Source organism: Sinocyclocheilus anshuiensis, unplaced genomic scaffold (assembly GCF_001515605.1).
Source record: "Sinocyclocheilus anshuiensis isolate Anshui unplaced genomic scaffold, SAMN03320099.WGS_v1.1 scaffold186, whole genome shotgun sequence".
Classification (NCBI taxonomy): domain Eukaryota; kingdom Metazoa; phylum Chordata; class Actinopteri; order Cypriniformes; family Cyprinidae; genus Sinocyclocheilus; species Sinocyclocheilus anshuiensis.
This window is the reverse complement of record NW_015542355.1, coordinates 103,110-119,289: the sequence shown is the minus strand read 5'-3', so window position 1 is coordinate 119,289 and position 16,180 is coordinate 103,110. Positions and strand designations below refer to the sequence as shown.

At 37.4% G+C, this 16,180-nt stretch overlaps 1 protein-coding gene across 28 annotated transcripts in view; it reads right to left on the bottom strand.

Moving 5' to 3' along the window:
* Positions 1–16,180, bottom strand: part of dlg2 (discs, large homolog 2 (Drosophila)) — a 212,174-nt gene that overhangs the window by 148,231 nt on the left and 47,763 nt on the right. The gene's annotated exons all lie outside the window — the stretch shown is intronic.

The following is a 16,180-nucleotide window of genomic DNA, read 5'->3' as shown; positions in this document are numbered from 1 at the left end:
TACATACACTCACACACTCTCCCTAAACACACACACACACACACACACACACACACACACACACACACAACTGGGATGCAGCCACTGTTTAGATCTCAATTCTCTTTTCCCTTGCTCCCTTTCTCTACTCTGGTCTGAGTCAGACAGTATTTCACAACCCTGCAAGCTTTCTTAACTCTTACGCTTCATTTCCCTTACACAAAGCTTCTTTTTATTTTCTTTGGATTTTGCAGTGAAATACGACCATGACTTTTTCATGTTTCCGTGAGATTAACTAGGTAATGACAATGCTGTGGTAAATTAACTACATGGCATAATTGGCGCCACTCTGGCTTTATTACTAAGGCCAAGTGTGATTTGTTAGACTGATTTGAAATTCAGTGAGTCCTTGCATGACGGCAGAGTGTCTAGCTTTACTTTGTTTGAAAACCAGAGAGCTGTAGTTAGCGATGGTGTAATGTGTATACAAAAAGCTTCCTTAGTTTACATAAATATCAGCAGAATTGTGATGGAAGCGATGCTCCTATTTTCACATCTCCCTGGTATAAACCAATTTAAAAAGAAAAACAAGTCTATCTATTAACTTCATACTGTATATGGTAGCATACGTTCAGGTTGAACATACATCTGAAATCTTTTCATCAAAGATTCCTGAAAATTTTTTTACCAAACACCAAATCAGCATATTAGAATGATTTCTGAAGCATCATGTGACACTGAAGACTGGAGTAATGGCTGCTGAAAATTCAGTTTTGCCATCATAAAAAAAGACATTTTAAAATATATTAAAATAGAAAACATTTATTTTAAATGTTAATAATATTTCACAATATTACTGTATTTTTATCAAATAATGCAGCCTTGGTGAGCATGAGCATGTTTCAAAAACAAGAAATGTTTAATTTAATACATTAAAATTAAAATCTTACTGACCATAAACTTTTGAACGATAGTGTATATAGATGTTGAACAGCATGCTGCAGACCAGCATTCAAAAACACAACATATGCAATACTCTTCTTTTCAACTGGTATCTATGCCAAGTCAAAAATGTATATTAAGATCAACTTAGATCACAACAGCAGATGTGCTAGCTGGCAAATTACCACAACAACTCAAAGAGATGAGAGAGATGTTTACAAGCCTGCACAGCAAACTGCCAAACCCAGACAGAGTGCAGGATGGCATTATGCCCGTGTGTGTGTGTGTGTGGTTGTGCTCCAGAAGGAAAACAGAGTTGCTCTGGGCTGGTAAAAATCATTCTGCAGGTGAAGAATTAGAAGTTCTTTCAGTGGGTGAACGTTTGCAGCAAGGAGCGTGTATGAGGAGGCAAGGAAGGCAGTGCCACCAAAAAAATTTAAAATAAAATTAGAATGAGAAAATATGAGATGTAAACCACTAATTTTTCTAAAGTAAAACTGTCCAAGTAGCACAGCTCGAACTGCGGGTTCGAGTCTCGTACCGGCAGGGATTGTAGGTGGGGGGAGTGAATGTACAGCGCTCTCTTCCACCTTCAATACCACGACTGAGGTGCCCTTGAGCAAGGCACCGAACCCCCAACTGCTCCCTGGGCGCCGCAGCAAAAAAATGGCTGCCCACTGCTCCGGGTGTGTGTTCACGGTGTGTGTGTGTTCACTGCTGTGTGCACTTTGGATGGGATAAATGCAGAGCACTAATTCCGAGTATGGGTCACCATACTTGGCCACATGTCACGTCACTCACTTCACTTCACAACAGTTGCATATACTAGGGCTGTCAAAATGGCATCTAGTGGCTTCAAGTGGACAGGCTAACAAAAACATTATAATGCAATGACACCTACATCGTCATTGCATCTCCTGCGCCGCTGATAAGGCTGCCTCCTTAACGCACACCTAAAAGTCGAATGCAACGTTTTTGCATTCGAATGTGGATTTTTATTTTAAATTCGACGAATATTCGAAATTCTAATTTTTTTTTGACAGCCCTAGCATATACCCTAGCCCTAGCAGTTGAGTTCCTGTGGCTCAGTGGTAGAGCATTGTGTTAGCAGCGCAAAAGGTCGTGGGTTCCCAGGGAACACACATACTGGTAAAAAATGTATAGACTGAATGCACTGTAAGTCACTTTGGATAAAAGCGTTTGCTAAATGCATAAATTATTTAATAAAAATTTATTTATTAAATTATATACAGTTTCAGAAAACCCAGCATCTCTTTTGAGGACCTAAATTGTGGCAGTGAATGTGAAAGGCTGGCTATTCCTGAGATACAGGTTACATGAGACTGGCTGTGATTGGCTGATTACCTGTATGATAATGTTCCCCTAACATGTTCACAACCGTTCGGCAAATCAGCCTAAACGAGTAAAACTGGTATAAAAAAAACAATAAAATGAAGAGATCAATTACAAATAGAAAAAAAAACCTAAGATGACAAGAAAGAAACAATAAATAAATAAAAGAAATAAATTAATGAACAAACAAATAAATGAATGAACAAATAAATAAACAATATGCCTTTTCGCTTTATTCAAAATATTGACTATGCAAAGTTTAAAACCCTACAGTACTAAGATTTCAATGCGTCTTAGCTGTAATAAACAGAATGTTTAGAAACATACAAAAATATTACTGTGTTGTTTGTAAACTGTGTAAACATCTAATTCAACATTGAATTTGCATGTATGTTTGTGAGCTAATGTGTCATGAGCAACAGAACGGGGTCTGGCCATCCCCATATGTGGAAAGCTTAGTTATTATGAGATTTTAGCATTTGTTTTTGTGCCAGTTTACCTGTGTGCCAAACAATCCTGAAGAAACACTTCTAAAAATACCAGTGCATAAAACCCACCTAAGATGTGTGAGCACAATTAACATGAATCCATAGTCAAACTCACATAAGGTACACAGTGAGTGGATCTGCTCAAAAGCCCTGTGCCTTTGGGAGCTACAGAGTACACACTGGCCTGTGCGCGTATGTGTGCAGTGTGTGTTGTGTTTTCATGCGTGAACTGCTTTATGTGATGGGTAATAATGCTTTTAGGAAGGATCACTGAACATGCACACACGGTTTCCAATGCATCACAGCCCCCTTTTTTATTTTGTTAAATTAATACTAAATCCTACACCGACTCATTTACATAGAAATATTACATAAAATAATGAAATTAATGTCTGCACTGGTACTTTATCAAATGTACTTTGTACATTATTTTAAATGATTTAAAAAGTTATTTTTGTTCAATTCAGAAATAATGCTACACCGGTGCATTAAAGGGTTGGTTCACTGGGGTTTTTCTAGGCTTGATTGTGTTTATGGGGTGCAGTCTAACATGTGTTAATGCTTCGTTTAAAAAAAAATGCATTATTTTTCACATAATTTACCTTCATTCCACACAGCTCTGTCCCTTCTCTCAGAAACAGGCTGATCTTTTCCTGTTTTTATGAAGCCCCGCCCTCAGAAATAGGCAATGGGCTCTGATTGGTTAGCTAGCCCAGTGTGTTGTGATTAGCTAAACCGCCTCTAGTGCGCGTCTAATCGTCCCGCCCCTCACCTCAGCGGCACCCCTTTAATGAAAATTGGAAAAAAAAAATTATAATGAAATTAATGCTTGCACTGGTACTTTATCATATAAATACTTTAAATGTATTTTGTACATTATTTTATGTTTTTTGTTACATTCAGACAAATGCTACACAAATTATTTTACATAGAAAAACAGTTAAAAATAAAGTCAATATATTTAAATATGACATTCTGAATATAGAAACAAGAAATGAATGAAAATATTAAATTATAAATAAATCCAAAACTATAAATTAGGAAGCATATGCTCATATGACAACCAAATAAAAATGTAATGCTGCTCTGATTCTGCATTTTACTTACACAAAATAAAATTTGCATCAGAACCTCCTCAGATACTTTGCTTTCATCATCATTACCAAAATTTTAAATGGATGTTATGTCCTTCCAAACTAATTTGCTACTTATTTTTTTATTTGCATTTGAAGATTCTTTACTTAGACACAATGACAGTGAAAATCAGGCTCCAAAAAAAATTCCATATTAAAGTAATACGTGAAAGTAGTCCATACGACTTGTGTGCTCTACTGAACAGAAAAATAACAGCATATGGGTTTGGAATTAGATTGGGCAAATAATGACAAAATTCTCATTTTTGTGTGAATTATCCCTTTAAATCACAATATTAAAAATGAAATAGAGCTGTCACTGCACAGGCCCCACGTAAAATGTAATATAAGGTCATTCTATTTTAGGAATCTACTCAACTGTGCATTACATTCAGAGAACGAATCAGCCATGATGTGAACTGACAGCACGGTAAATGGTCAGAAAGTGAATCGTCGTTCACATGGTTGGCACAAGGCAGCAAAATCTGGCTTTGGTCAACAAAATATTACTCACCGTTAAAAACCAATCCAACCCGTGTGCTGATCTTTAATATTTTCTCCAATAACAAGATTCTGATTCAGCTCAACACACAGCACAGTATGGATCACAAGCACAAATCAGCACAGGGAGTGAGGTCTACTTTAATTGTAATTACAAACATAGGGTCCTTATGCAGAGTTGGTACACAAAGTGATGTACTACATGCTAATTACAGTATCGACACTGTCAGGATAAAATATGGGACAGTACTTAATTAACAATAAACACAGTTATATTACCCAGAAAGAGAGTTTTATAGTGTCATTAACACCAAGCTGCCAGTGCAAGCTGTATTACTGAGCTATAAATACATGTACACACGAGGAGGAGAGGCGAACGTGGGTAAGTTCTCATGTTGTCCAGCAGAGGGCGCAAGCACACAGAGCTTTACTGAAGTGTAGCAAGAGACTGAGGGATTGCAGCTAGTCAGATCCTGATACATTAGCACAGGGTTGCTCAGTCCTGTACCTGGAGATCAACCTTCCTGCAAAGTTCAGCTCCAACCCTGATCAAACTGTTGCTTGCACATGCAGAAGTCACCACAACAATGCAAGGAGTTGATTCAGTCAACAAGACCTTTATACATCCAGCTCTGAGCATGGTCAGTTGTTTAATTAAATTATTAACAAATGAATAAAAAGACTGATTCAAAATAAAATGGAAGATAAAGAAGGTTCATCTACCTGCTCATCACCACACATAAGATCTCAGAAAATTTAATCAAGGGTGTATTCACACCAGGAAAGTCCGCTAGTTCACTTGCTTTGGTCCGGACCAAATACAATGTTGATTTTTTTTGTTTGGTGCGGTTCGCTTTCACACCGCCGTTTTTTGCAAGTGAACCAGAAATTGTAAACAAAACCACACGGCTTTCACACTGCCCTTTTTTGCAAGTGGACCAGAAATAGTAAACAAAACCACACTAAGGTCATCCATTCATTGGACAGAAGTTCTCAAGCAGGGAAAAACAGGAAGTGCAAAAACAGGCTAATCATGGAGATCTTTCGTAGTGCAATTTTTATTCTTTTAATGATTTGGTGTTATCAGATACTAACGCAATATGAAGAAAATTATGAGCATCATATGAGACAATGTCATACGATGTTGTAATTACGGCGTGCCGAAAATAAAATCTACAGATACTAATACATCGTTCGGAACTGTAAAGGGTCTATTTTTATTTGTGTGCACTCCCAATATCAAGAAAACGTGCTTTTGTAAAATAAAGAAAGCAAATAGGATGCACTTGCCGTCTCGGTCTTGAACAGGAGTGCTTCACAAACATGCACCAAAACTCAGCGAAAATTTTCCTTACAGACTTGATGAATATATCTATAGAAAGCTTTAAATTAATACAAAACAAAATAATTTAAATCCAAAACAAAAACTCTTATTATTATGTAATCCGTAAAGATGCATTTCTTTCTAAAGGCGCGTCCAAAGACGAGATGGCGAGTCAGGATCATCAACTTCATAGCGACACTGACTCATAAAACACTAGTTTATTAAAAAATAATTCAAATATCTCCTTACTATTTTCCCCCAACATAGTCATGGTAATTTTTGCGGCAAGCTTTAGCCTATTTAGCGCAAATAACAGCACTATATGCACGAGCTGTCTGTTTCTGAGCGTGATTTCTGCAATTGGGTCGGATCAAGGTTGGGTCATATTCACACCTTAAACTAACCGTACCAGAGTTCGTTTGGAAGCAGACCGAGACCACCTCTTCAGCTGGGTCTCGGTACGGTTGTTTGGTCCGCACCAGAGTGCGATTGCTGTATTCACACCTGCCAAAAATGTTCGCACCAAGAGGGGAAACGAACTTGAGTTTGATTCAATCGAAGCAAACAAGACAGGTGTGAATACACCCCAAGTGTCTGCTTTGGAGGCCTCCTAATTTAGCATCTCATGCCTGTAGCACAGTAATATGTCTAGCAGGCCTGTTTTCATTTCTGCACTAGCCTCAGAATGAAGCCTACCTGCAGCTAAACTCCCTCCAGCTGGCATTAATATTTCAGCATGCCTTCAGCACGAGAAGATCCAGTCTGGCCTCAGACTGTGCTACATTACGGTATTACAGTAAAGCATCAGCACTCTGTGGTGGAGGCTGGGATGGATACACCTCTTCCTCTATGTGTCATTTACTTTGGCCTGTAGCAAAACACAGAAAGAACGCATTCAACCTGCCAATAACTCTAAGGGCTAGGAGCTAAAGGTTTGTCTATGTAAATCTGTCATGAAGCACTTATTATGGACTTTAAAGGTTTGCAAATCAATACTGCAGTTTATGGAGAACCTTTGAGATTGTAACCAACAGTCGGTAATAAAATCTAATTTTCTCAAGGTGTCTTTACACAGCCAAGTTCTTTGTCTGCTCCAAATTTTGCTTCAAGATGCAACACCACATTAAAGCAATGCTTAAAATATGCCAGCTGTGACCCACCTCAGGCCCTTGTTTTGGAAAAGATTCTGATGCTGATTTAATTCTCCGTAAGTAAAATGCAGCATGAGAGCAGCATTCAATTTCACTGTCATGATGACGATAACATAGTTTAATGTTTTTCACATTATATTTCATAATTATAATTATAATTTCATATTTCCATTTACCCCATGTTTCTATATTCATAATGTCATATTTAAAACATTAATTTATATTTTTTTCTGCAATTGGTTTTTCTACATAAATATATCTATGCAGCATTTAGTCAAAATTTGATGGAAGTCCTACGAGGCCATAGATTATTAATATTTTTCTTGTTTTCTTGTGATCACGACTTAATTTTCTCGTGATCTCGATATATCGAAAGTTGTTTTCTCGTGATCACAACTTAATATTTTCTCGTGATCGCGACTTAATATTTTCTTGTGATCTCGACATAATGAAAGTAAATTTTTTACAATGATTGTTTGATTTGTTTGATCTACTGTTGCTATAGTAACAAATGCAATAATGCGCATCTGATCGACAGATAAACCCGTGCGCTCTCACTGTATGTTGTGGATATTTCAGCAAATTTTGCTTCGCTTAGTAATAACGTCTACAATACAATAAAGGCTAGTCAATCACTATTGATATTTTTTCCAGAGACAGTACGTTAAATATTTTGTTTGTGTAATTAACATGTTTAAATGGTCAAAGCAACAACACAAACACAGGCGGAGCGCCTTCAGAAGGATGAAGAGAACTATTCTAAAATCTTTTAGAGCTGCTTGGATTCAACTCACTTTATTTTCATTTTATTTTAAATAAAATTATATATAATTTGTAATTTTTAGTAGTCATGTAGGATATGCTGTGACTGATATCATGTGCATTACAAGCTTGGGATGCTGTTTGAAAAGAATGTTTATGTGTGTGTGTGTGTGTGTGTGTGTGTTGAAAGAAAATTATATATAATTTGTCATTTTTAGTAGTCATTATATGCTGTGACTGATATCATGTGCGTTACAAGCTTCTGTTTGAAAAGAGCGTTCATGTGTAGGCCTATGTGTATATGTGTGTGTATGTGTGTTTGTGTGGTTTCCACAAAGAAATGTAGAAAACACAAAAGATTACAACACTGTAGAACATCACTGAATTAAATTAGCCTACTTTACATATAAATCACATTTCTTATCAATATACTGTACATTTAATGATTAACAATAAAGATTAAAAATAAGGAAAAGATGCACATTACAAATACATCGTTGAAGCGCGTCCTAGATAAACACAACATTCCCTCTTATTAATTAACAATCATGTACTTCAAAGATGCACAAATAAAGATATAGGTGCAAACAGAATACAGTGACGTCAACCTTGGTTTTAATAAGCAGTTAGTTTATGACACGGAATGCTATTGTGGTGGTGAACCTGTGAGTCATGCACCTAGCAAGAACTTAATAATACACAAAATAATCATATTGATTCAAGCATTTAACATTTATGAATTAATTAAATGCCAGTAATGAACAATACTACAAAAATTATAGTGATCACGAAGAAGGTCCTTATTCTGTCCCAAACGAGTACAGTAAAGTGGATATACAGTATACAACACCCCATCAGTTATATTCAGTTCTGTACTGCCACCTGTTGGCGCAACTTAGAGAACAACTTTTGTTATGTCGAGATCATGAGAAAATATTAATATTAAGTCGTGATAACGAGAAAACAACTTTTGTTATGTCGTGATCACGAGAAAATAACTTATGTCGAGATCACGATATAATTAAGTCACCATCACGACAAAACGAGAAAGAAAAAAAATAATAATCCATGGCCTTTTAGGACTTAGGACTTAGAAATTTAACACACTCACGCACACACAAATATATCAACATTCTATATGATCTATAGAAGCTTTTATAGAAACTATATATGAAGATTGCTGCAGTGACTCAAGCACAAGCAGAGTTTCATGCATAGTTCAGATCATCCTAAAAGGTCTGAATGATGGGTAACATTTTAACTTGAATGTTGCGGAGAGGTGTTCCTGGGGCTCTTTGTGGACAGCACGCATATGCTGCAGTTGACTGTGCAGACAGTAAGAGCAGACAGTGGAGTCTGAGCTGCCTATGGACTCAGGATCTGGAGCAGATTAGAAATTAATTAGAAGTTTGATAGCTTTTAACAGGCAGTTTAATTACAGTGGTAAAGAACAACTAGATTTGAGCTCTTAGACAACTCTCAGGAACTACATGAAAGAAAGAGCAAGAAGCCTTCAAGTAACTCAATAAAAAATTACTCCCCGCAACTATACTAGTGTTCAATGTTTGACTTTTCTAATTGAATTTTCAATATTTTTCCAGGTAAGAAAATTAAGCCATTAATGACTCTAATGGGATTTTCACATGAGAAGGCCTTGAAATAAATCAGGCATTGTACCAAAAACCTGAGTAAACACAATCCTGGGCTACTCAGGGTTAAAAGTGGCCTTAGTTCTGACTTTAAAAAGACAATTACCCTAAGTTTAGTGCAGTATGAAAAGCCCCTGAGAGTAATAGCACCAGAGAAATTTCTATTCAATTTCTTTAGAACAGAACAGTAGTTTTATCACATTGGGCCTCATTAATGAAACACGAGCAGAACGAATTTTTGTGTAAATCATTCGGAAAGTCGTTCTGACGTAAATTTTCGGATTCATGAAAATGTTCATATTTTGAAAATGTTAGTTGGTAAGAAAGAAATTTACACCTGCTCCCTAGTACATGTAAATGGTGCATAAAACATTCAAACGTTCTGTATTCTTTTAGACAAACTGATGACACTGCATTTTTATGCACTATGTATTATAATGATATTTAACGAGTTCATTTGCCCTGTCTTTTTTTTTTTTTCTCGGTTTTTACTCTTTAACTTTGGGTAAAACACAGAGCTCGTCACTGTCCCTTTTTACACAGTCATCCAATCACAGTGGAGGAGGGGTGGGACAAACACTACATTGACCAACCATCATACTTGTACAACACAACAGTGGAGAAGTTAATATTGCTGGTTACTGCATTTTTATATTCAGTAATATTCTTCAAAATAAGATACTCATAACATGTTACTGCCGTGAATATTCCAAATCATAGCAAACAACACCACTCCAAAGCAGAGGTCTGCAAGCCCGTCGGGTCCTGCATTAGCATACAGGTGACAGTTGACCATGCAGAGCATCAGGGAGAAGTGGGGAGTTACTAAAAGTTCCCAATGCTTCGGGAAAAGCTGCATTTTGGAAGAGTTTTGATTTGATTACCACGGCAAACAGTCGAGTCAATTGGTCATGTACAGTATAGAATCTGCAAACATATCCTTGGACATGACAGCAGAAAACGCACGCAACAGGCTAAAGCATGCCGCACAGCCCCAGCAAAAATAATTACCATGAATGTGTCGGGGGAAATAGTAAGGAGATATTTGAATTATTTATAAATAAATCAGTGTTTTCTGAGTCCGTGTCGCAAAGATGAAGATGGCGATCCTGACTCGCCATCTCCTCATTGGATGCGCCTTTAGAGAGAAATGCATATTAAATATAATATAAAAGAGTTTTTTGTTTTTGATTTGAATTATTTAGTTTTAAAGTAGTAATTTAAAGCTTTCTATCTATATATTTAGCAAGTCTGTGAGGCAAGTATTCGCTGAATTTCGGTTCATCATTGTGAAGCGCTCCTGGCCGAAATTGCAGAAAGTGCATCCTGTATCCTTTATTTTATAAAAGCACAAGAATCAGCTACTGTAAGTATGTTTTCTTAATAGTTTAAGTATTTGCTGTTGACTATTAAAATGTGGAGTTTTGCGCCATGTAGAGTATTTGTGTGTGTGTGTGTGCGTGAGAGAGAGACAGGGTTACATCACAGTGGAGTCAGCTTTCTTAATCGCGGCTTGTGTACTGCAAATACATACAAACATCATCACTGTCTGTCACGCGACTCTGTTCCCCTTTCGGGCGTGAACTGATGGTAAAACTAAGGACATTATGTACTGTCTTTACATTTATGTTGAAAGCTGAAGCTCGTGATAATGGAAAGGGGCGTTACATTTCCGACGCGTGCTTGTGGTGTTCAGCCAATCACAATGCACAGGGTCAGCTGGCCAATCAGAGCAGACTGTACTTATCGGAAGGAGGGGCTTTGTAGAAAATGGCTTTACAGTTCCGAGTGATATATTACTCTTACCTTTATGAGCAAAAATTATGACATATTTTAAGTTGTTTCCAATGCAAGTGATCGTGCCAGCGCCTCCTGTAAAGCGCGCTTTAGCTCTCCGCATAAATAATGATCTTTAAAATAGCATCATATGACCCCTTTAAAAAACAAAAACTTACATTTAACGAATAAAAAAATGCTCCAAACATTTTTCTAAATTAACTTAATAAAAAAAACTAAACGAAATATAATCACTTTGACATTACATACAAAACTGAACTATTTAATAGCTGAAACCGTAGTAAGCTGTTTTGGGAGGGGGGGGCAGACGGGCTCACGTCGGGCTCGGGCCGGTAATTCTGATAAGCTGTCGGACAAGGGCCGGGCTAGGGCCTGAGCGTCTCGGTCCAGGGCCGGGCTAGGGTCTATATTTGAGGGCCGTGCAGGGCTCTACTCCAAAGCTCTCTCAAGCGCCACCAGCTGGTCGTTTTCAGAAGAGCACCAGGCATTATGTCAGCTGGCTAAAGACGCTCTGGTGGACACACGTTAATTTATTCATTTATTGTTAGGCATAGCAAAAAAGTCTCTTATTCATTTATGCAATATAACTTGCCAAACCTGAGAATTGAGTCCAAAGGATTCCACACCATTCCTTGATACGTAATTTGCGAGCTGTAATTCATAGGCGGGAAATATGTTAATCTAATTGTGAATGAGCGTGCATGCGCTCCCTATTTACGAATGATTGGAATTCATTAACATACACACATTTAACTATCAAATCTGACCTTTACAAAGTATTTGTGAATCCGGAGGAGAGTTTTTGGGAAGGTCCGATTTACTTGTAAATTACTCAGAATTTTCTCATATATATGAATGTTTCATGAATGAGGCCCAATGTACATAATGACTCTCAAGAAAACAACCTCATTAACTGCATATTTGCTACACAAATATAACAAATTGTGGATAAATTAACAAATCTTACAGTCAGCATTCCTTCTTTATGACACTATGGGATAGCTGTACCAAGGGAATGAACAATAAGCTGGAAAATGGAGTAAACAGATTTTACACAGAACGGATTAGGAGTCCCGATACTGAGCTTGCTTTCAAAAATAATGCTAAAAATACTCTGGTTTAAAAATCGCAAATATGGCTCTGGGGTATATAAGCCTGCAGTGTGGGTTTAATCACACAACATGGAAAACCTAATTAAGATTCCAATACAGCATCTCCCCCTCTCCAAAAAAAAAATAAAAACAGCCCATAGCACTTGGTTAATCACTCTATTAATCATGGCAATGCTGTTAGTAATCACACCAAGTGACATGCAATTATCTCCAATAAAACAGGACGGTGTAGGGACAACTCTTCTGCTCACACCTGAGACATCTTGAAACAGTAGAGAGCTCATCTTGACCGAGGAGGCAGAGCAGGGCTGAGGAAGTTTGTTTAGGATTAGGATTAGTTACGCAAGATTATTGAACCAAATTTGAATGGAAATGTGATCTAGTTTCAATACGAATTAAGATGTAAACAATAACATGACTCTAGTTTGATAAAATTACTTACTAAACTGTGTAAATTGATATAAATAAAAGCATTAGCAATTAATCGCAACATGATAATTTGATACCGGCATATCCCTAATATATATATATATATATATATATACTTAGACAACACTAATAACATTAAAATACAAAGTGAAAATATAAATAATATAATAAATAATAATAATTAAGGAATTAATAATAATTCCTTTAATGCTCTAGATGGTAGACCGTGCAAAACTTGACTAAACAATATCAAGTTAGTTACTGGGTAGAGAGCTCCAGAATTCCAGTCGAGTTGAGTTTAATTTTGTCCTGCCTGGTGGCTGAATCCAGGTTGCGTGCAAACCTTAACGAGCAACAGAGATCTTAGGAGTCCACCGACAGCTAAAGGACACACAGCATGAGCCTACCATCCCTCTCAGCGTCTCTCTGTACCTGTGATTTTAAAATAGAAGTTCAATTTCACGAAAAATAATTAACAAACAGCACATGAGCTCTATGGCCAAAGATGTGAGAACACTGTGAGAATGCTGACACTGAGAGAACAAGCATCTTGGTCCCAAAACATCCTCCTATCTGGATAAACTCCTCCTCATTTCCTGTCACCCTGTCTGAAGGCCTTCTGGGCTGGAAGAGCACAGTCAGAGGACAAACTCAACTAAAGTGCTTACTGCACATTTTAATCTGGGTGTCATGAATCCTCCCCATATTCAGCATCTATGTCAATTACTCCTGACAGTGAAATGTCAATAATTTAATCATTAGAAATTAAGAATGGGGTGAATAGAGAACAGTGAGAAGGGGAATACTTCATCATTACCTTACTGGTTGGCCCTACTGACTTTTTACATTAATTCTGTGACATTATATATTCTGTTTATTTAGGTGTTTTTGCATGTTATAAAGTATTCTCTTGAGGAGAAGAGTGCTATTAGTTTTTACTTGGCAGATAATAATACAGGCAAACAAATCTTATGGAACTGAGACATATGGAGGGACTAGAATATCATAGAGATGGATGGGCAATTTTGACATGGACCAGTAAGCAAATACCAAGCAACCACTCAAAGCGCACTAGCAACTAGGGATGGGTATCATTTACATTTTATCGATACGATACTTACTTACTTATCAATACTGTTAAGTCAAGAGCAGTGAGTTATTTTTCTCTTTGTGTTTTATTTTATTAACATTAAAGGAATAGTTCACCTAAAATGAAAATTGTGTCATCATTTACTCACTCTCTCAAGTTGTTTTAAACCTGAATGAATTTCTTTCTTCTGTTGAACATAAAAAAAGTTATTTTGAAGAATGTGGGAAACTAAACAGTTGCTGGTCCCCAGTGACTTTCATATTTTTTTTTCCTACTATTAAAGTCAGTGGGGACCAGCAATTGTTTGGTTACCGTCACTCTTCAAAATATCTTCTTTTGTGTTCAGCACAAGAATAAATAAAAATTTATACATGTTTGGTACAACATGACTGAGTAAATAATGACAGATTTTAAATTTTTGGGTGAACTATCCCTTTAATGACAATCGGCAGCATGTTTAGTACTGCCGCTTTAAGAGCTGCACACATCTGTTTTTCTCTCAACTGTTTACTTTCACTTTAGAAATAATTAACTGTTTATATGTAAATCTTGTGTGTTTTGACAGTATTAGCGCAATAAGACGATAACTAAGATAACCAAGTAATCAGGTGCTGTTTGACCGGCCTTTTAGTGTACGCACATGTTAGAACAGCACGCAAATTAAGCGTTTAACCGGCAAGGCTTTAAAGCATGTACTTTTCTGATTGAGAATAAGTCTCGTGAGTGTAACTCTACTGAATCAACATTTGATGTGAATGTGTCTCGTGAGTTTCAGCTGGAGCTGGAGCCGCGAGACATAATACAGCGCATTGCTTGAGGTAGATGTATTTTGTTAGTAAATGTTTTATTATATTACTAGTGTTGCCTCCTTTGTTCACTATTACACTACTGCATATATTGCATCTGACACTGGTGTCGCCTAGTTTTGTAACGTGAGCCCACTTTCAAACGTTTCACTCTTGCTGCGATTGCACGCAAACACACACCGCACATGCGCATGGATATCACACGCACGTCGAGCAAACGTCGGACACATCATTCAGTGAAGGAAAATGACAAGCAACAGCTTCTAATTCGTCGGTAACATTGAAGTATATGGAGATAAAACAATGCAAGTATCGATAACAGTATTGTTTGTCCTGAAGCTTTTCGGTATTCCGGTACTGACCCAATTACGTATCGGTCCAAAAAAATACCGGTTCTCGGTAACCATCCCTACTAGCAACTATGCAGAACACCCAGCCAGCTGCATAGGAACACCTAGGTAACACCCACAACTCCCTAGTGCTGTGTCAGTGCAGGAAAGGAAAGCATCACGTGTTTACTTTAAAAATGGTTAGAATAGTATTGTTAATAAAATACTGCAACACGGTAACTACTGAAGTCCATGGATAACCCAGGGATTAGTTATTAAATACTTGTTGAAATTAAAATTTTTAAATATAATTATTAGGGGTGCTCCGATCAGGGTTTTTGAGGCCGATCACCGATCACAGAAAGCAATATCTGCCGATCCGATCACCGATACAGATCTTTTTAAAGCCTTCTTTTAATAATTTATAACCATTTATAGTGATACTCCAATCAGGATTTTTAGACATTTATTCAGGGCCTGAATTTCATTTTTGAAAATGGTGGGAATTCCCCTCTTAAGGCCAATTCACACCACACCGACAAACGCCAACAGACTAGTCTGTCGGAGTTTGTTCTTTGGAGTCATTCCAGACACAACAAAAGGCCAATTCACATCGTACAGACAAATACCAACAAACACCAACAGACAAGTCTGTCGGAGTTTGTTGGATCAGTGTGTTACCCCTATCTGTGTTTGTTGCCGTTGGTCGGCGTTTGTTTTAACCAGACTGAACATGTTTAATCAGTGTTTGTTGGGTCGTGAAATGTCTGAGTAGTGTGATATGATTTTCCAACAAATGACAACAAACTCTGATATAATTTGACCTGGCCACGAACCTTTGCCATGACAATGAGGCAAGACTGCGAGTTGGTTTCTGGTTGCGATTAGCAAATTATCCTAAAAATGGCAGGTAACTGGACAAACCACGAGCAAAATTTTTAAAACTTTGTCAATTTTCCGACTGCAGATCTCTGCGTAAATTAAAGTAGGCGCCCCGTCTTCGCCATTGCAGCAACCATGACATCACCCTCTTTCATTTTATTCGGCATATTTTCAGGCGAAGAATGACATGTAAAATTTTGTTTGTGGTTACAGGTTACATTTTTTCAGACTTACTTGAATCTCTGACTTGAAATGTGTCGGTGTCTGTTGGTGCAGTGTGAATATGAGTTATTTTTCATAAAATTCTAAATCCAGCGGCCAACGTGTCTGTTGGCGTTTGTCGGTGCAGTGTGAATTGGCCTTTAGGTGTCTCTTGTGAGAGGGGGAAGAAGCACGGACTGTGCTTTCACAGAAGAGTCCGCTACTGATCCTTGGCTGTTTACCACACACACA